The sequence below is a fragment of the Hirundo rustica genome, chromosome 9 (assembly GCF_015227805.2).
Source record: "Hirundo rustica isolate bHirRus1 chromosome 9, bHirRus1.pri.v3, whole genome shotgun sequence".
Lineage (NCBI taxonomy): Eukaryota > Metazoa > Chordata > Aves > Passeriformes > Hirundinidae > Hirundo > Hirundo rustica.
This window is the reverse complement of record NC_053458.1, coordinates 4,912,411-4,932,140: the sequence shown is the minus strand read 5'-3', so window position 1 is coordinate 4,932,140 and position 19,730 is coordinate 4,912,411. Positions and strand designations below refer to the sequence as shown.

Below are 19,730 nucleotides of genomic sequence, written 5' to 3'. Positions count from 1 at the left end.
GAGTAGATGGCCACACAGAACGTGGAGATGATTCTGGGGTTTGTTTTTACTCATTTACCCAGGCATTGAGTCTTGTTAATCCACCAAGGAGCCTCATCCAACGTGTAATTTTAGGCAGAAGCTGTTTGAAAGCTTTTAAAATGCTTCTCTCCCACTTCCCCACCCTGCTCGCTGGTTTAGCCCTGTCCTTCAAAAATTATGCTTCCCTCGCCTCACCTGCATGCCAAGGCTTTGTTATTCATTTCCAAATTCATTGCATTCAACCTGTGGAGTCACATTCCCCCTCGTGCCTCCCCAGAATGAGCCACCAGCACAGCTCCAGCCCCAAAAAGGAGGGATGGGAACAGACATGGGGTACCTGGACACCCCACTCGCTCCTCTCAGCGTCCCTATTTGTATTTATCCACTTCCTCTGGGAAAGCACCAGCACGATGGGAAGTTCCTACTCTGAAGGAAGATATAAGAAAAAGATCTCTCTCTAAAGGAAGATGTGCTGGTGACACATCCCTGTGAGATTACGAGCAGTACCTGTGCCAACCAAGCGCACCCTACTTTGCCCACCACCAAGTGACCCCCATTCCAGTCACAGAGCAGTCATAAAGGCACCTCAGTGGGGTTAACTGGATTTGGATCGCTGAACTACTCCTTCCACCAATTTTTACGATGGACGGACCCACCTAAAACCACAGTGGGAAAATGTTCCACTGAGGAAATCCCAACAACAGATGGGGTACATGTGAGCCTGCTCAGGCTTGGTTCTACCCAACAAACCCCATGTCCCGACAGCGGCCGAGCCAGCCCCGGCTCCCGCCCGCATCCGATGCAGCCACAACCACAAGATGTGAGCAGAGGGGGAAGCCAGGCTGGCAGGGCAGCCTGGAAAACTAAGGATTATTACTAAGGATTCGGGATTACCAAGACAGGATCCCCAAGTTTGGTCGGCAACCTTGCTATTCCTGACCAGAAAGCCTTGCAGAGGCAGGGGAGCACCAGACTTCCCAGGGCATCCCTCGTGCCCCTCATCATGCTCTCCAGCAGGAGCTGGCATGCAGGATGTGGGATGAAGGCCAGGACCATGCCAGATGAGTGGTTGGTTTTCCCACCCCAGCATCTCAGAGCTGCAAGTGTCACAGACAATGGTGGAGGCTGACTCCCCAGCAAGAGCCTCCCTTCGTGAAATAACCAATTCCCCCTGAGGATACAGGGTCCTGCACCCCCAGGCACAGCCCACGCCACGCTCCCCTTGTGCCCCTGAACAAGACATCCCAAACAGCCTTCCCCCCATCAGCAGCAAAGGCCAGATCTGAGTGTTTTTACAGTTAATAAAAAAAAAAAAAAAAAAAGAGTCCTGGCAGGAAAAATAAGCCTGCCCATTCCAGGCTCTTTTTATACATCAGACGGCAGCAAAAATAGATGGGAGAGGGAGTGAACCCACTTCTCTCCCTCCCTCCATCCCCCCAAGTGGGTCAGCTATAAAAGTAAAACCAAATCTTAATCCAAGGCCATGAACATATTGCAGTTTCTCTGCAAAGCAGATGACGGTTCTTAATGCAAAAATATATAAGACTGAGCCCCAAACTGCAGCGAGCCCATTTGGAATTTCCTTTATTAAACCCTCTATCACGCAAAACGCTTCTCTCCCAAGGCGGCAAGCGCTGCAATAAAGCTGCCAAGGTGATATTTTATGGTTTCAAGAGATTTCCAGCAAACTATAATCCTTTGCTTGGGGAATCTCCCAAAGCGAAATGGATCCCGAAGCGGTGGGGAGTGAGGAGGAACATGGATTTAGGGATCTGGGGGGAAAGGACGCCGCTCTTCTCCTCCCCTCTGCAACAGAGAGCAGAGGGAGAAGGGCAGAGGAGCCAAAGAAAATCTTGAAGCAAATGCCCGTTTTTCCACAAAACCACAGAGTATTTTTCCGTGTTAAACACCCTGAAACCTCACCTATGCCTTCGCAGCATAAACGGGGATTTGAAGTTCCTCGCACATGTGGCGCTTGGCAGAACTTGGTAATTAAAAACCCGCAAGTGCCCTGAGCGTACTGTAGGATGGGAGCCAAATTGGTCAGCCCTTGATGAATGATTTACAAGGCTGCGAAGTGACATTTTATTTCTTTTTTTTATTTCCCTCCCCATCACCGCTGCTAAGGTAAACACCGAGGCACCTTTAGCCCCGGCGAAGCGATGGGAGCGCAGCCGTGGCTGGAGCAGCTCTGTGAAACGCTTGTGTTTGCCAGAAATGAAAGAAAAAAGGCAAAAAAAGACAGCAGGAACAACTTTTCCAAACCTCAAGGGCGAGCACCCAAACCCAAGGGCTTTCCAGCACCCGTTTTCGGGACTTTTTTGGCCACACAGCTCCTCCCACGTGGTTTATTTTCAACATTTCGTCCCAGAAACTCTTTTTAGGGACTCTTGGTTGCAGTTTGCTTTCCAAAGTTCTTTCCTTAGGTGAATATCTAAAACCCATCGACTCTCCCGGGTGAAGGTACAGACAATGTAGAGTTGCCATGGAAGCTGGCAGAAAGTGGGCATGGAACTGCTGTGCCACCACATCCCAGCTGGAGCTGAACCAGAAGCGCATCAGCCACACGAAGATCTCCATTGGCATGCGACACCCCAAATTTCCTTCCACCAAAACACATGGAAACCGCTGCCAGAAATGAGCCAGGACAGCTCTGGCAATGCTGGCACGCCAGCTCATTTGCCTTTTATAAGATGGCAAATTTTCCCCACGTTGGAAATCAATATATATGAGTTCCCGGGGCACACATGTACAGCTATATACACAAACGCACATATGTATTTTTAATTCCCTGCCACATACGTTGGTATTTTCCCTCTTTTTTTGGTGGAAGCCAGTGGAATGACAATCTGGATCACCGTGTTTCGCTTCCAAACCAAAGCTCTCAGTTAACACACCGGCCTGGTACGCCAGCAGATGCCGTCTAAGCCTTTAAATCGCACACTAATTGCACTAATTGAGCTAACAGTCTCTGTTTCGTCTCCCTACCCTGAGTCAACCAGCATCTTCTGGTACTGCTGTAGAGATCCAAGCTGTTGACTGTAGTGTTATTTTGTCAGCCATTAAACGATTCATCAGAGTCATTAATTGATTTATTACCGCTGCCTGCGAGTATAGCTTTGCAAATAAAGAAGGATGGAGGTCAGGAGGCAGTGGAAATCGGACAAAACAGCACAGCCAGGAGCTGGGCACTCGAATTATCAATAGGAGCCCACTTGCACAGGACCGCTGGCATCAAGTTATGGAGGGGAAAAAAAGGGGAAAAAGGTAAAGATGCGCTGTCTGGCTGTGCTACAAAGCTGGTTAGGGTGTCCAGCTACAATCTATGCAGGATGTAAAAAGGGCTGTTAAAACCATCTTGTTTTTTTAACCTAATCCTTCAGGAGAAACCAGGCTATTCTGCTGCATTAACTGTGCTGAGGAGCAGCAGGGAGGAAGCACTGGCCTGGCTGCATCCCCGCCAGCACCTTGGTGCCGCCCAAATTCGCTTTCCCAGGCTGGCTGAGCCGGGAACACGACTCACCTCGGCTGTCCCACAGCCCTGGGAGGAGCTGCGGTCCGGTGCTTTTATTTATTTACTTTCTTTACTGCAGGGTTGAGGTCTTTGCTGGGCGTGAGGGTTTGCTGCGAGCAGGGTGCGGCGAGCCGTTTCCTGCCCCCCGCCCTGCCGCACGCTCGGCCCCAGAGCAGCCGTGAGGCACCGCCGAGGCCCCGACAGGGGTTTGGGGGCTGAATTTAGAAACCAGAGCAGGTGGGTTGAAATCACCCCTCACTGCCAGAACGCTGCTGCTCCCAGCTCCCAGCTACCTGCCTAATAAAAGGCAGCACCAGGCAAGAGAGGGCTTGGGAAGCTGAGGAGCTTTCTGGATGCGTTGTCCACGCATGGGGCTGCTGCAAGGGATTCTTTCTCCTCATCCTCATTTATGGACCTTGAAGAGCAGCCTGCAAGGCTCCAAGTGTCGTGGTGAGAGAATGGTGGCAGAGCACCAGCCAAGCCCCAGCTCACCACCCACTGAAACGTGCCACGCTTCATGCTTCACCAACGCAAGCAGTGGTTCCTATTAACCATCTATGAAAAACAGGCTCCAACTGGAGGTAGTAACTCTGCCACTAAATGCAAGCTGGTGTCCCCACCACACAAGGCAAGCAGCTTGCCCCAGCATCCCACACTGGCTTTCACAAAACACATATTTTTAATAAAAATAACAAGCCAAGAGTGGTGCAAGGCGCTGGCAGGCAGCAGAGAGGATGCTCCAATTGTGGGAAGCACCTCCAGCACTGGCTGCTTGGCCAGGCACAGCCTCCATCAACTCAGCAGTGAGATGGGGAGAGCAAAAGTATTTTCATGGCACAGACCTAAAAACAAGCTAAGGATGGCTGAGTATTCCCTTTCTGAGCTCCAGATGGTTTTGTCCTCTCTTCTCTCCAGAAGAGTGGACCAGAGGATTTTGGCTGCATCTCACACCTTGCCACTGTGGGAGCAGCACAAGACTTAAGGGCAGCTGCCTCTGGTAGGAGCATGCAAGGGTGCTCAGGACACGCTGGTGATCTGGTATCTATCTGTCTCCTTTGATTTTATTTTTTTTTGCCTAGAGCACAGGCTTTGGAGCCTAAAGAAGAAACCAGCATGCGGGTCAGGACTTAAGCAGGCTGCGTAAACAGGTAACACGGAATTTAATTGGACTCCGGTTAAGCCTTTTCATCTCGTTAAAGCTGCCTTCATCTTATATAGCCAGGTTTTAAATTTAATAATAGAACCCTCCCACACCTCACAGTAACCCGATTAACGCCAGGGAGGACGACACGCCGACCGCTTCCTCTGGACTGAGCCCTCAGATCCTCTCCCACATCAGTCCCCTCCACGGGTTGGTGCCGGCGCCTGTCTTGTATCAACATGCACCAAAATAAATGAAACAGCCTGCTGCAGGTTCTGAGAGTGTGACTGCCAGCCCACGTGCCAGAAGCGGGCACCCGCTGTGGCACCCACTTCAAAACCACGGTGCCTGCAGAGCCTCTCAGGTGGGCGCAGCATCTTCTTGGGGCACGCCGTGCTCTCCAGCCAGCGTATGCCAGAGTCTGTCCTGCTTCCCCCAGTGCAAGCCACTTGGCTGGACACTCCAGAAGACAAAACAAACCAGTTTTGGTTTATTTTAGAGTAAGAGAAGGTAAAAGAACACTGGGTTGAAGCTTTGTGTATTCTCAAGATATAAAAAAACCCCCTCAAGACAGATTAAATGGGCTCATTGCAGTTATCACCAAACCACCCAAAAGCCATCGCTGTGCTCCCATAGGACACCATGCTGTCCATACAAGTTCAGCTTGATTACGCTTCTACAACGGCACAAGCTTTTTGTGCTTATTTTAAATCCATCACCTGCAAGCTGCCCGGCACACAAAGCTCCAGCACACACCCTGGTCAGGAACAGCCACGCTCGGCAACTTTTCCCCCTCTCCTTTATGGATAAAGAAACAACCCCCGGCCCTGTATTTCCCTTGAGCCTTAAAAAAACCCCAAACCATTAAAAAAAATGCACAACAGTCCAATGGTGTTTCAAGCTAATACGGGGTTTTTTTGTTGTATTTTTTTTTTCCCCCCCTCCCTTGTAAAGGATAATCTGAGACAGCAGCTTCGGCCACGAAACAATAGGATTTTAATCTCTTAAGTCGGCGTCCCCCTTATCCCCGGGAAGGAAACCCCTTCAGTCATTTACAAGTTTGTAAATAAGGCTCTTGGTAGCATCTCGCGGACATCTGCTCCGCCAGCCCGCCAGCGTTCCTGCTAACATTTACAAACATCCTTCCACAAACACCCAGCGCGCTCTGCTGAGCTGGCTTTCTCTAAATATATCCCAAGGAAATAACTTGGCAGGGCTGCAAAAATTTCACAGCGACCAAATTAAAAGGGGGGGGGGGGGTGGGGTTGGAGAGTGGGGAGGGTGGGGGATAAGCATGGGAGGTGTAAAACAGGCTAAATGCAATTAGGCTCCGTTTTGCACGCGCGTGTGTGCAGGGAGGTTTAGGGAGGTTTACAAAGGGAAACTTGTGGGAAGTGAAGCCGGGCTTGCTGGAAGTGCTTCTCCTGACTCAGGAAGGGCTTTGCAGAGGAGAGCACTCCTGGGCTTCACACCATGTGGTTGGGTGTACACGACTCTGGGATTTAGAGATTCACCCCAACCCTGGTATTTAGGGACGCTTTGCCATGAGCAGCCCCATGGAGTGGCCCCTGTCCCTGGACTGGAGTGGAGGTGAAGCTGATGGTCCCGGCTTTCCCACTGCCAGCATCTTCCCCAGCACAAGATCCACGTCCAGCTACACCTTAAAACCAGAGTATGAAAACCAGTGTATGAACCCTCCCCACTGCCAAACGGCTTAAATGGATCCCATGCAATTAGCACCCTGGAAAATGCTGTAAATACACAGGTATTAATTACTATCAATTCTCCTCTAATAATTCCAGCAACAGACAGGCCAGGCTCTTTTCCAGCGATCAATACCATCCATTTCAGGGTCTACCTGCCAAAAAAGTTATATAAAATAATTATATAAAATTTTCATTAGATAATGCAATTGCTTAGGACTATTAATCTACTGCTCATCTATCAGTGTGGGATGCTCAGCTCCTTGCACCAACAACCTGCATTCCCTTCCGCACTGGACACTCGGTCGCTCCACCTAAATGCTCCTGATGTCCCTACACAAGACTTTATGGAAAGCTCACAGATTAATTTCACATTTCAAAAAACATCACACTTCTTAAAACCAAAAGGGAAACCTTTCCAGCAAGCAAAGCTGCTGGGAGAGGTAATTTCCTGCAGTTCTCTAAATTGTGATGGTTTCAAGTTCCACAGAACTTTACTCCCAGTGATGTCCCTTGCTCCACACTGCAGTTCCTGGGGGTGTAATTACGTGGGATTGCATGGCTGGATGCTCAGTGCCGTGTGCACCAGCTCACCTTCCACCCTTCCCTTAAGCATCACAGCTAAAATCAAGTCCTGTCTGTTAGCAGCCTTTGAAAAGATTGCATTAAAGAAAATACTGCCTGTCCTCTCAAAAAACTAGTAATAATGTGGTGATGAGGTGCAGGGGAGGCTGCTGGTGTTGGCAGCTGGACTTCTGCTTCCCAGCGCCTGCTGTTCTCCGCTCCTCTGCCTTCTTCCAGATCGAAACAAAATGCCAAGTGCATTTTGGAAGGGGTTGTAAGAAAAGCTAGATTTAAATTGGTAATCCAATTCAGGAAGGAAAAATAATAATAACCCGTGACTTTAGAAAAATGCCATGCCGCTGCACCACGTGCATTTGAAGAAAACTAGTTTTAACTTGTCCAAAGGATTTACTGACAACTAACGAGGATACTGCCAATCCCATTGGCAAAACATCCCAAAGGCATCCAGAGCCCGGCAGCGATTTCCCCCTTGAAGATGGGGGCAGATTACAGGTTTATTTTTCAATTTTTTTTTTTTTTTCACATTTGGAAACACACCTTGTGTTTCAGCCAGTTGATCTCATCATTTGCTCTTTGCAATCAAAAATAACACAAAACAAGCTGTGAGTTTGCACGGGGAGTCAGTGATGCCTGGTAACTAACCCTCATCCAAACCCAGGGAAGAGGGTGAGACCTCCTCTCCCAGCCACTGCCTTTGCAGTGCAGCGGGAAACACCGTGACCCCCCTGGAAAAACATTTTTCTCCATTGTCTGGGCAGCTGGATGCTGTGGGATGGAGCACTGGCACCCCAGTGCAGCATCCAACACTTCCCACCCCCAATCCAGCCGGGAGAAGACCAGGCCCTGGCTTTACCCCACGGGAAAACATCCCAGTTTTCTCCATCCTCTCCCGCCGCAGGGAGAGAGAGGAGAGAATTAATGCAAATACTCCCATTCTTGTCGTGCACTTGAATGCCAAAATATCCCATTTGCTTAAGCCTATTTTACTGCGAGCAGCTGCCCCGGTATTATTCCCCGACACCAAAGGCAAAGGGCAAAAGAAGTTGGTCCGGAGCAGGTGAACACCATCTGCCCGTCCCTGACAAGATGCTCGTGGCCACCATCTTCGTGTAATAACACAAAGCCTGTTTGAGCGCCCGTGAAAGGTTACGGCGGCGCTTTCCGAGCAGTGCTGTAACCTTTTGCGGGCGCTCGGGCGGGTTTTGTGTACCTACGGAGGCGGCCAAGCATCCAGCCCCGCTCGCAGCGGCCCCTGATGGATTTGCCTGCTGATCTGTGAAGTTTTACCACAGCGAGCCCCTAAAAAAAAAAAAAATCAAAACACCCATTCTCTAACAAAGCAGCAAGCTAAGAAAAAAAGAAATCAGCTTTTTTGAAAAAGGTGGTTCTGTTGATGTCTGATGGTGTTTCGTAGCACCTTCTCTGCGCAGCATCCTCCATGAAAAATGCTGTTGGAGGAGTGGAAATACCTTAAATGGCATTTAGGCGCTGATGGCAGCTGAACTGAACTAAGGGCTGTGACTTGCTGCACGGGGACAAAGTCCAGCACATCCTATAAACCCTGGTGAGGCGGATGGGGATGGGGAGGAAGGCGGTGGACTTTGCACGGGAGCAGCCGGCTCCACTGTGGCCAGACCTGGGGCAGCCCTTCAGAGCCCGAAATTAACTGGGATGGATGGACTCAGGGCGGATTTGAGGACTGCTGTGATCAGTTACAATGATGGCTATGGGCTTTTGTGCTTGTCACCACCACCCAAGTAACACCCATCCTATAGGACCCACCCTCCTGGGAGCACTGCCGTGACTAACCCTCCATGTTTCTGCACCCTTCATCCATCCCAAGAAGCCAGTAAGGGCTTAGAAATCCTTCACGAGGCTGCAGTTGTACTTCAGGAGCCAACCCAGCTGCCGACGAGCCATGGCTGGGACAGAAACACTGGAGCACCACGAGGAAAGCTGCTGGCAAACCCAAATCCCAAGCAAGACGGGTTCTGCGACTGAGTGATGATGGAGAAAAGCCATCATGCCTTGGCACGATTCCCATGATTCCCTGAAAAACGGTGAAAATATTCTGCCCTCCACGCAGACCTTTTCTCTGACATCCTGCCGTAGGAAAGGAGCCACTAGACATCTTGCATCCTGGCATCCCTGCAGTATTTTGCTGTGGAGCAACGGAGCTGTGGCGCATCCCAGATCCCTGCAGCGTTTCACTGCCCAGTTTGGAGCTGCAGAACACCCTGCATCCCCACATCCCACAGCAGAGGTGGTGACCCTCCCCAAGCGGCGGACGGCCACCAACAAGGTCACAACACACATTCCCAAGTGCTGTGTCCCAGGCTCATCCATCCCCGGGGAGCGGTTTGTCCACGCAGCACGGACTGAGAACCCCGGATACTCTTTCCAGGCAAGGCTGAAAGCTTGAGCAGGCAGCTCAGACTGGAAACACATCGAGCAAGGTGCAAGATGTGGGTGTGAGGCGGCGGCAGGAGGAAAATCCCAGCTTTCCTCACCACCTGCCAGCACAGGATCCCAGCCCAGGCCGTGGGCATCGCTCCACCCCGGCGGCACCGAGACCAGGCTGTGACTGCAGGAGCACAGACAAACCCAAAGCAGCGCTAATCGTCCCCAGAAATCATCTTTGCGCATCTGCCAGGGGTCAGAGATGAGGATTTTTGGGGAGGGGGGATTGCAGCAACTTTCCCCTCCTCTCCACTCATCTAATCCTTCAGGCTAATCCCTTCCAGCCATATGGAGCCCTCACATCCCAAACCTGCTCCCAGGCTGCCCCTTCACACCCTCTATGTCCGTGGGAGTAATGCTTTGGACCTCAAAGGAGGTGTATGGGTGGGGAGAGGGTGTGATCCCCCCTCCAGACCCCCAAGAGATCCCCCAACCACTCTACACACACGGTTTCTGATGAAAATTCACATTAAAACACTCGAAATCCAGGCAAGCACAGCCCTCTGTCTGGTGTTCCCTCCCCTTTTACAACACTAGGGTTTATTGCAGTCATTTGTGGGTGCTGCCCCCCCCAAAAAACAGTGTTTCCCAGGTTTGATAATTGCTCAAGGCATTTCAAAATTAATAGAGCAGCTAGAGCAAAGGACAGGAGGAGTAAATCTGACGTAAGCCACTGTGTAATTCAGTGTTGTTCCCAAGAACTGGTGGCTTTCTCCACTGCCAAAAAAAGCCAGGGGCTAAGCTAGCTTGGAGGGGGTGCACATCTCCCCTGGTAGGCTGGGATTTCTTGGGAGGGGGAGGGTGAACGGGAAGAGGCATTTTAACCATTTCAGCATGTTCTGGAGGAGAAGAGGTGCACATCCATGGGATAAGAGGGAATTCACCACCACACCACCTCCCTTCCTGCTCTGCTGCCTCTCTCCTGCCTTGACCTGGGGATTGGAAACACCGCTCCAAAGTGGCCCCACGTTTTATTTACTTTAACACCAGCTCTCTGCATTGCTTCGGTGTCGCTGGCACTGGAGATCCAGGCACAGCTGAGCTGCAGGGCTTCCCCCTGGAAAAATCACCCTGGGGTTGCACAACTGGCAAGGTGCACATTGGGATAGGGGAGGATTTCTGATAAAAAGACGGGTTTTTTTAAAAAAATCACTGTTTTCTGCACACAGCGGTTTTGTTGGACGCAACTCCAAGCCACATCACCCTCAAAAAGCTTACAAAACATTAATTATTTCTCTTCTAAGAGCACCTCTCCCTGTCAAAACACAGTGGTTAGTACAAACCCCCCATTTATGAACTGGGAGCTTTTTGAAGCCAGCTCTGGAGGGACCCTGTAAAACCAGCATGCAAACCCCTGCCCCCTGACCCAGCAATAAACTGGTACGTGAGGCAGGAAAACTTCAAGTCTGGAGAGCAAGGGGGAAAAAAAAAAAAGAAAGAAAAAAAAAAAAAAAGGGAAAAAAAAAAAAAAACCCCCAGGCTTTCAGACAGCAGAGAGGGGGAGGGAGCGATGTGGGAGCACTGAGCATCACTGCAAGGTCTTGTTTAGACTGGCAGTGCTGGGAAACACCTGGCTACAGAGTCGGTAAGTGGGGTTCAAGGGACGGACCGGGATGAGGAGTGGAGGGTGCGCAGGCATGGTGGTCATGGCCATGAATTGTTGGTGCAAACTTCCTGATAGGCTTTTTTATCTTTTTTTTTTTTTTTTTTTTCCACATCCACCATTTGATATCCATAGGTAAGAACAGCTCCTTCACACCCCACAGTCAGAGCTGCTGTTGCAACACCCTGACACAAACCCAGGGTTGACACCGGTGGCACGGCCCCCACAGCACCCTGCTCTCCACGGTGACATTCCTACGAGCACCAGCTTGCGATGCTGACCACCAAAACTGAGCATCCCAGAACCTTCCAGCTTTGAGAGCTGCAGCCCCTCACCTCCCTGGGAGCAAAACCCCCTAAACTCCACGGGGAGCTACAGGCAGATCCCGAGCTCCCCAAAAAGGCAGAGGATGGCACACAGCGTTCCAGTCGGTTTTTCCGGGTCTTTGTAAAGGCTGGAGAGAATCCCCCTCCTCTGCCCACCCCGCTGGGGCACCCTGCAGGCTCCCAAGTACTGGTGAAGCTCCAGGGCTCTCTGGGGTTTGTCCCTCCCCTTATCCCGGTGGGACGAAGCACCCACCACAGCAGCCCCCAGCACCCACCAGGCTTTCAGCAGGCAACGAACGGCCTCTCCTGGGAAAAACTCTTCCCAGCTGCAGCATGGAAATGACACGAGGGACGAGGGGCCTTTGTGCAGACAGCACCCTGCTAAGCTGCACAAAGCTGGGAGCAGGGGGGGTTCAGAGGCTCCTGGTGCAGGGAAGGGGCCCCTGCATCTTCCCCCCTCCCCGGGCACCGGCTTTTGTATCGCCTTGGCCGGATTCGTTAACTCCCCTGCCGGAGCTGGCTGGGGCCTCCTCCGCCTGCAATCCCTGCGGATTTTACCTCCGGGCAAGAGCAAGGGGGGGAAGAAAAGGGGGGGCAGCCCAGTGCCTTAAAAGAGCCTGGTAAAAAAACAACAGACTGCAGTTGGGGGGATAGATACACGATGGCTTTAAAAAAGCACACCGCCGAGGAGAGTTTGATGGCTCTGCCAAAAGGAAAGAAGTGTCTTCCCACTTGCAAACAAGAGTTAATTATAGAAAAAAAAGGCCCAGGAAAGTGTTAAAACCATCTGTGCCATGAGGAAGAGGCTGGGGCTGGGCGGGTGAAGGCAGCAGCAATGACAGCTGCTGTGTACAGGCAGCCTGGACCGCTCCCCCGGCGCCGCACCGTGCCCTGCCATCCTCCTGCCCTGCCATCCTTGCTGTGACATCCTCCCACCCTGCCATCCTTGCCCTGCCATCCTTGTCGTGCCATCCTCCCGCCCAGCCCTCCCTGCTGTGCCATCCCTGTCATGCCGTCTTCCTGCTCTGCCATCCCTGTCTTGTCATGCCATCCGTGCCCTGCCATCCTTGATGTGCCATCCCTGCCCTGCCACCCTTGTCATACCATCCTTGTCCTGCCATCCTTGATGTACCATCCTTGTCCTGCCATCCTTGTCATGCCATCTCTGCCCCTGCCATCCTTGATGTACCATCCTTGTCACGCCATCTCTGCCCCTGCCATCCTTGATGTACCATCCTTGTCCCGCCATCCCTGCCCTGCCATCCTTGTGCCATCCCTGCCACGCTATCCTTGCCCTGCCATCCTCCCTAGCAAGCCACAGGTCCCACCTGCCCTAGCATGTACTGTGGTCCTCAGCAGGATCCCCCTCCAGCAGCCTCCCTCCTGCAGAGGTGCACAGGGCAGGAGCTCCAGGTCCATCAGGAAAAGGCACCACGAACCCCCAAGAGCAGCCTGGATGGCACAGAAGGGACATCCCTGGGATGCACAGTGCAGCCTCCCCAGGAGACCAGCTCTAAATATGTCCCACTGAAACATCACACCGCTACACCCCAGGAGAGAGAGAGACCTCTAAGCACCCGTTCTTGCCCCAAACCCTAGAGAAACACGGCTCAAGTGATGGTGCCAAGTGCCCTGTACTGCCTCCACCACCTCCTCGGCAGGGCTGAGGATGGACACGGCTCCTGCCGTGGGAAGGACGGGATCCACAGGAGGCCAGACCAGCCCTCAGGGCTGCGCACAGCGCCTGACCCCGCAGCCGGATCCCAACCGCTTCACAAATATTTACCTAGCTGGTTTCTAAACAAACCCCAAATGCCAGAGAGTTTAAAGTCCATGTCCTAAACAGCTGCTGTCGTGCTCTTGCCTGCCCTCGGGTCCCCAGCTGCCTGCCCAGGGAGCCTCCAAGCCCCTGCACCCTGCCCCGATCCCTGGGTTTAAGGAAACTGCAGGCAGCAGGCTCCTGCCTGGTCAGGCAGGCAGGCTGGAGGCAACACTTCTGTCTCTGATTTTATTAGGGACATTCAGGCTGGATGATGCCTGAACATGCAACTGGTGCATTTCAGAGGAGCCCTCATGTTGAGGAGCTTCCATATAGATTCATCGCAGAAAATAATTAGCCATAATTAAGAGCTTCTGGTTTATGGCTCCAAAAATTGTTTAAACAGCAGAGCCCTGTTCAAATTAAGTTCAGGGCTCACCAATTAATATTTCTATACTCTGCTATGGTTTAGCTTCAAACTTGTGCTCAGAGAGCAACCTGGGCTGCTCAGATCAGGGCTGCTACTCCTGTGAGCAGGCAAAGGAGCTGCGTGGTTGGGCCCGGCCCCAAAAATCACTTTATTTTGAAGCAAAAAACTGCTGCGGGTAAGAGAAGGGAAGAAGGAATGGAAAGATAAAACTGTCGGGAGCTGGAGAACGTGACAGTGGATGAAGATCAAGAAGGTGCTGCCAGTTTGGAGATGGCTCTGAGAGGTGACATGGCACCAATGCCCATGGCACAGACAAATCAGCTGGAATCTTGGGTCACCAAGTCTGAGTTTGAGGCAGTTTCAGGCTCTCCTGTGTAGCAACTACCCAGCAGGCCAGCCCCCACCCCACCTGCGGCGCTCCGTCCCTATGGACAACATATGGCACGTCTCACCTCATTAGAGACATAACTACCAGAAATAATAAGCAAGTCTTTACACAAAATCCGAACTAGCGCACTAGAACACTTCAGCATCGAGGTTTTTGGTGTGTCCCACCAAACCCCGTTCCAAAATCCAGCTGTGCATCCTGTAAGCCTGCTCGTCCTCCACGCCACCAGCCTGGGCAGCATCAACCGGGCAAAGCAAGCAGAGTTAAATGTGGAGATCAATATTCGTATCAAGGCAGAGAGGTTTCAGTTGGTTAAGCAGCCTTGAGATTTTGGCTGTGAGAGGCAGTGCTGCTGACGTGGCCGTAGGTGCACTCCGGGGTCATCTATACAATTGTGATCTCCGGAGGAAGTTGCTGACGAGAGGGAATCATAGAATCATTTATGTCAGAAAAGACCTCTAAGAACATCGAGTCCAACCGCTCCCCAGCGCCGCCAAGCCCACCACTAAACCACGTCCCCAAGGGCCACACCTACACAGCTTTTAAATCTCTCCAGGGATGGTGACACCATCACTGCCCTTGGGCAGCCTGTTCCAAGGCTTGACAAGCTTTTCAGTGAAGAAATTTTTCCTAATATCCCATCTAAACCTCCTCTGTTGCAACTTGAGGTCATTTCCTCTCACCCTGCCTGTTCCAGCCATCCCAGGCTGCTGGGATAGGATGCAGGAACCCCTCATGGGTGGAAACCTGCAAGCAGCTCCACAATACATACATTAAAATTTTACTTTTTTCCACTTTTTAATTAACACCAACCCTCTGTTAACACTGGTGAAGGGGTGTGCCACCATCCACCGTGGCACCGCACCGTGATGCAGTCCCATCACACTGGACCCGGTAAAGGACAAGAAAAGAGGAGTCCATACAATGGCCTGCTAGAAGTTTTGTGCCCAGCATGGTGGGGACACCACATGAGGATGCTGGCCCTTATCCTGGACAGCTTCTGCTCTCCAAAGCACGTTCCGAAGCCACCCCAGGGCCACCGAGGAAAGGCCAGATGATGCTGCAAATCAGTAAAAGTCTTTCCACTGTTTTCTTTGAGGAAGAAGCATGTTTTCCCCTGTGTCTGCTTCCTCCAGCAGAAAAACGCTTTAGAGGCTCCCAGGAGCAAAACCCAATGCTCCTTTGTCACCCAAAAGGGCATCTTCACAGACGTGTGCTGCCTGCCCAGAGGCACAACCAGGAGCACTACTGGCTCCTGCCAACTGCAGGGTTTTCCCAGTGTGATGGAGGAGCACCGTGGGAAGCACACACAGAAAACAGCCCTATCATAAACCAACTCAACTTCATGACCTGAACGTTTTAAGACGTAGCAGGAGCCTTTGTACTGTGGCCATAACTGCAATATATCAGTTAGCCATCGCTTCCACCAAGATCTAGTGCTCCAGATCTCACAGCAAATGCTGACTTAAAGACCCATATCAAATACATTATGATACCACTGTTTCCCGTTACCCAAGCTGATGATTCAATTAATTTAAAAACAGCAGTGAAATTTAATTTCACCATTAACCCTGCAATCCCCAGCAAACGCCAGCTGGAAAGGCAGAGGCCACCTGCCCAAGTTTGGATGGACAGGAGGGGTAGGAAGAAAGTGCAGGGGTAAAAGGTGAGGAAACACAGATGTGAGAAGCAAAACGGGACAAAACAGGTTCTTCTCTAAACCCTCTGAAGGGGTAGAAAGCACAGCAAAGTTTGCAGGACAGACAGGGAGCAGATGAGGGGCTGCAGAGCAGCACCTGCAAAGGGTTTCATTGACAACAGGCCCTTGCAAGAAAGGCTCACTCTTCTCCTTTCCCCTCCTTCCATCGGCACCACTCAAACTCACAGGGCGCTGCCCAACTCCAAAGACAAACGCCACGCAGAGCGCAAAACACGCCGGCAGACGCCCTCCGAAAGGGCAAACCCCCGGAGCCTGCCCAGGCCTTGCCTCAGATCCGTCAGAAGGGCCAAGGGTTAACAAGAACCATCAAATGGAGCGCAGGCTGCTCTTTCACAGGGGTAAAAGGTTGCCCTTTTGAGATCTGCGGCGATGGTCTGCACGTAGGCTCGGGCCTCGGGTCAAGTGGGGTTCACCCAGGGCTCCATCAGGCAGCCCAGCTCACCACGGAGGAGTGGCACAGAAGGGACACGGCCGCCCGACGAGCTTCCCTCCCCGACACGTGGCCGGAGAAGAATAGTTAGCCCAAGCAGAGCTCTCCCATCTGCTTTTGTTTTCCACTCTTCAGTCCTGGGCTCTGCTAAAGCCCCTGAAGTCACCGGGCATCTGTTCTCCTCCACCCATCGCAATCTGCCAGCCACCGCCGCTCTGACAGCCATCCATCACGCCGTAATACGCTGACCACGAGACCCAGTGGGACATCATTTTCAAGTCAAATGCAGCAGTTAGCATAAAATAAAGCATCACCCTGGTTTGGTTTTTTTTTTTTTCCTTTTTTCTCCCTTTCCTAACAATCCCGCAGCTGCAGCAAGGGACTCGGTATGCAACAAAAGTGAAGCGGGGGGGGAAAAAAGGCGCAGGAAAATGGCAATTCTACTCTTCTGAGTCATAACAATTATGACGTTGTGATAAGAAACGTTTTCTATGAATTTTTAAGTACCAGTAATCCTGTTTTGCAATTGTCCCCCGGGAGCAAGGCGACAGATTGAATGGGGCTGACAGTTATTTCCATCCTGACGAAGGCGGCTCCGACGCGCCGTCTCCTCCCTCCAAACTTCCCGGCCCAGCGCTCAGCCCACCGCTCCAGCTTGTTTGGTGCAAGCAACGTGGAGCTGGCCTGGCCACTGGTGTGTCTGAGGACATCCCCAAACCCCCTCTGAAATCACCCCACTGGCTCCAAGCTCCAAGTGTATGTTCTTCTGTGCACCCATGGAGAAGAGCTGCCCTCCGACAGCACGCACGATGCACCCCTGAATCCCCTTTTCCCTGGACACACAGCCGTGCCCTCAAGGAACCTTCAGCTGTGAGCTACGAGGTGAGTTGAGCATCTTGGCTCCCCCCATCCTGCCTCAGCAAACACCCTCCGGGAGGTCCAGGAAAGATGGGGATCAACAGGGAAAGCGTTGCTCGAGGTTTCGCTACTTGAGATTCCAAAATTTTCATCCCCGCTCTGAAACTCTGCAGGTTTGTCTCACTGATACGGGAGAGAAGGCGGCAGGAAACACCTTTTTTGTTCAAGTCTTTCAGACTGGGAACAAAACCAGCTCCTTTTACCTCTTTTGTAAAATGAGCACCGTCATCAGAATCAGTGCCGAGGAGCGAATTTGTTTTGCAGAGGATCAAATAAATAATGGATGACGAAGGAAAGCTGCCACGGCGAGACTGCTCGGGAGATGCTCTGCTCTAGGAAGCCTTTCCCGAAATGTTCCTAACAGATCCTCACACTGGCTCCAGCTCCAGCAGCGCTCCCCAAACCCAGGTACCAAGGGGTGCTCTGGCCAAAGTGACACCCTCCAAGACATCAGTGACTCATGGTTGCTATCTTGGGCGACCTGTACCAATGATGGGAATGTGTTTTAATTGCTGCCAGGCAAGGAAAGAGATGCAGGATGTGCTCCTGCAAACCCTGGGCATTGTGTGGGCCCTGGGAGTCCAGCAGCCTGGCACAGAGCAGCATTCCCTACAGGAAAACCCAGCCTGCTGTCCTGTGTTGGCCACTCTCAGCCACCAGCCTGTCAGTAAGTCTCAATCCTTTCAAAAATCTGGGCTTTTTTTTTAAAAAAAGGAAATACTAAGTTTCTGCTTCCCCGCAAGCTGTCACCTCTGCCACTTCTGCCCTGGAATGGCTCTGTGCCACCATGCCCGCACCCAGCAAGGATGGGGATGATGCCACATGCCCATCTCCAAGGGAAAGCCTGGGCCTTCAGTGCTCTACAGCCAGGAGACATTAAAATCTGCCTGTCAATTTACATGCAAATTTATTTTAGATGCGACAGAGGGCATACAAAAGAAAGTGTACTAAATGCTGTTTGCTTCTGCTAAGGCTCTTGTGGTTTTGGCTCCCAAGGGTATTGGATGGGTGAGTTTGAAGGGTAAGTGCTGGGATGCAGAGGCTTCCACCTCTGGATCGGTCTCTGGCTGAAACCCAGCACCCCAAGGACCAAAACCCCACAGTGTGAGGGCAGTGTAAGCACAGAAACGTGCCCACCACCACTGCCCCTCTGCCTGGCAAGCCCTCCTCGGTATGATTCCACCTTGGTAAGATTCCCCGGTATCCTTTGTCTCGTGCTTTGTTTCTCTTCCCCGAGCTCGGGGAAGCCTTCCTCCTCGTCCTCCTCCCCTCCTCCCTGTCCCCAGCACCTCAGGGAAGCCTTCCTCCTTGTCCTCCTCCCCTCCTCCCTGTCCCCAGCACCTCAGGGAAGCCTTCCTCCTTGTCCTCCTCCCCTCCTCCCTGTTCCCAGCACCTCAGGGAAGCCTTTCTCCTCATCCTCCTCCCCTCCTCCCTGTTCCCAGCACCTCAGGGAAGCCTTTCTCCTCGTCCTCCTCCCCTCCTCCCTGTCCCCAGCACCTCAGGGAAGCCTTCCTCCTCGTCCTCCTCCCCTCCTCCCTGTCCCCAGCACCGCAGCCCTGGGGCCAGGCTGCTGCACCCAGCAGGTCCCCGGGGCGGTTTCTCAGAAAGCACAACTGTTTCTGCAGAAAGTTCGGCAGTTCGGGCCAATGGCAGGAGTTTCTTTAATCAACTCAAATGGCATTTTCTGCAGATAAGTCTCCCACTCTCGGCCGCCAAGAAAAAGCCAGTCGGACAGCAGCACTGGGAAGGGAAAAAAAAAAACCCAACACAACCCCCCCCAGCCCACAGAGGCTGCAAAGTCACCGCACAAGCTCGCAGGGTGATTATTTATAGCCTTCCCCTCTGCAAAAGCCAAAAATAATTGTTCCAGCCCAATTAATGAATTTCTGAATGCTGGGCTCTGGGGTAGCCACCGAAGTGCAGCACTTTGAGCTACTTGCAATGTACTGGGCTCGAGAATAACGTATTTAAGAAGGGAGAAAACTTATTGTGCAGGAGTGACTGTAGCCAGAGTAGAGAGGAGTGAGAACATGAAAGCAGCGGCCCTGCAGCCCCCAAGGTCAGTGGGGAAGGAGGGGGAGGAGGTGATTCCCCTGCAGCCTGCGGCTCAGACCATGGAGAGGCAGCTGTGTTCCTGCAGCCCACGGAGCTCCATGGTGGAGCTGAGATCCACCTGCAGCCCATGGAGAACCCCACGCTGGAGCAGGGGATGCCCACAGGAGGCTGTGACCCCAGGGAAGGGCCCCGCGCTGGAGCAGCTTGGGAAGAGCTGCAGCCTGGGGAAGGTCCCATGCTGGAGAATTTTGTGGAAGGCTGTCTGCCATGGAAGAACCTCAGCCTGGAGCAGAGGAAGAGTGGGAGGAACCTTTCCCCTGATGGGGAAGAAGCAGCAGAGACAACGGTGATGAACTGACCATAGCCCCTGTTCCCTGTCCCTCTTTGCTGCTGGCAGGAAGGAAAGAGAGAAAACCAGGAGTGAAGTTGGGCTCAGAAAGAAGGGAGGGGTAAGGGGAAGGCATTTTAAGATTTAGTTTGTATTTCTCAATATCATTTTCCGATTTGATTGGCAATAAATTAAATTAATTTTTACTCAAGTTGAGACAGCCTTGCCTGTGACGGGAGCTGGTGAGTGATGTTTCCCTGTCCTTACCCGACCCGTGGGCCTTTCATGGTATTTCCTCTCCCCTATCCAGCTGAGGAGTGACTTTGGGGGGCACCTGGCACACAGGTGG

General features: G+C 52.1%; 1 protein-coding gene across 4 annotated transcripts in view; it reads right to left on the bottom strand.

The window, feature by feature from the left end:
• Positions 1 to 19,730, bottom strand: part of SSBP3 (single stranded DNA binding protein 3) — a 55,031-nt gene that overhangs the window by 18,004 nt on the left and 17,297 nt on the right. The gene's annotated exons all lie outside the window — the stretch shown is intronic.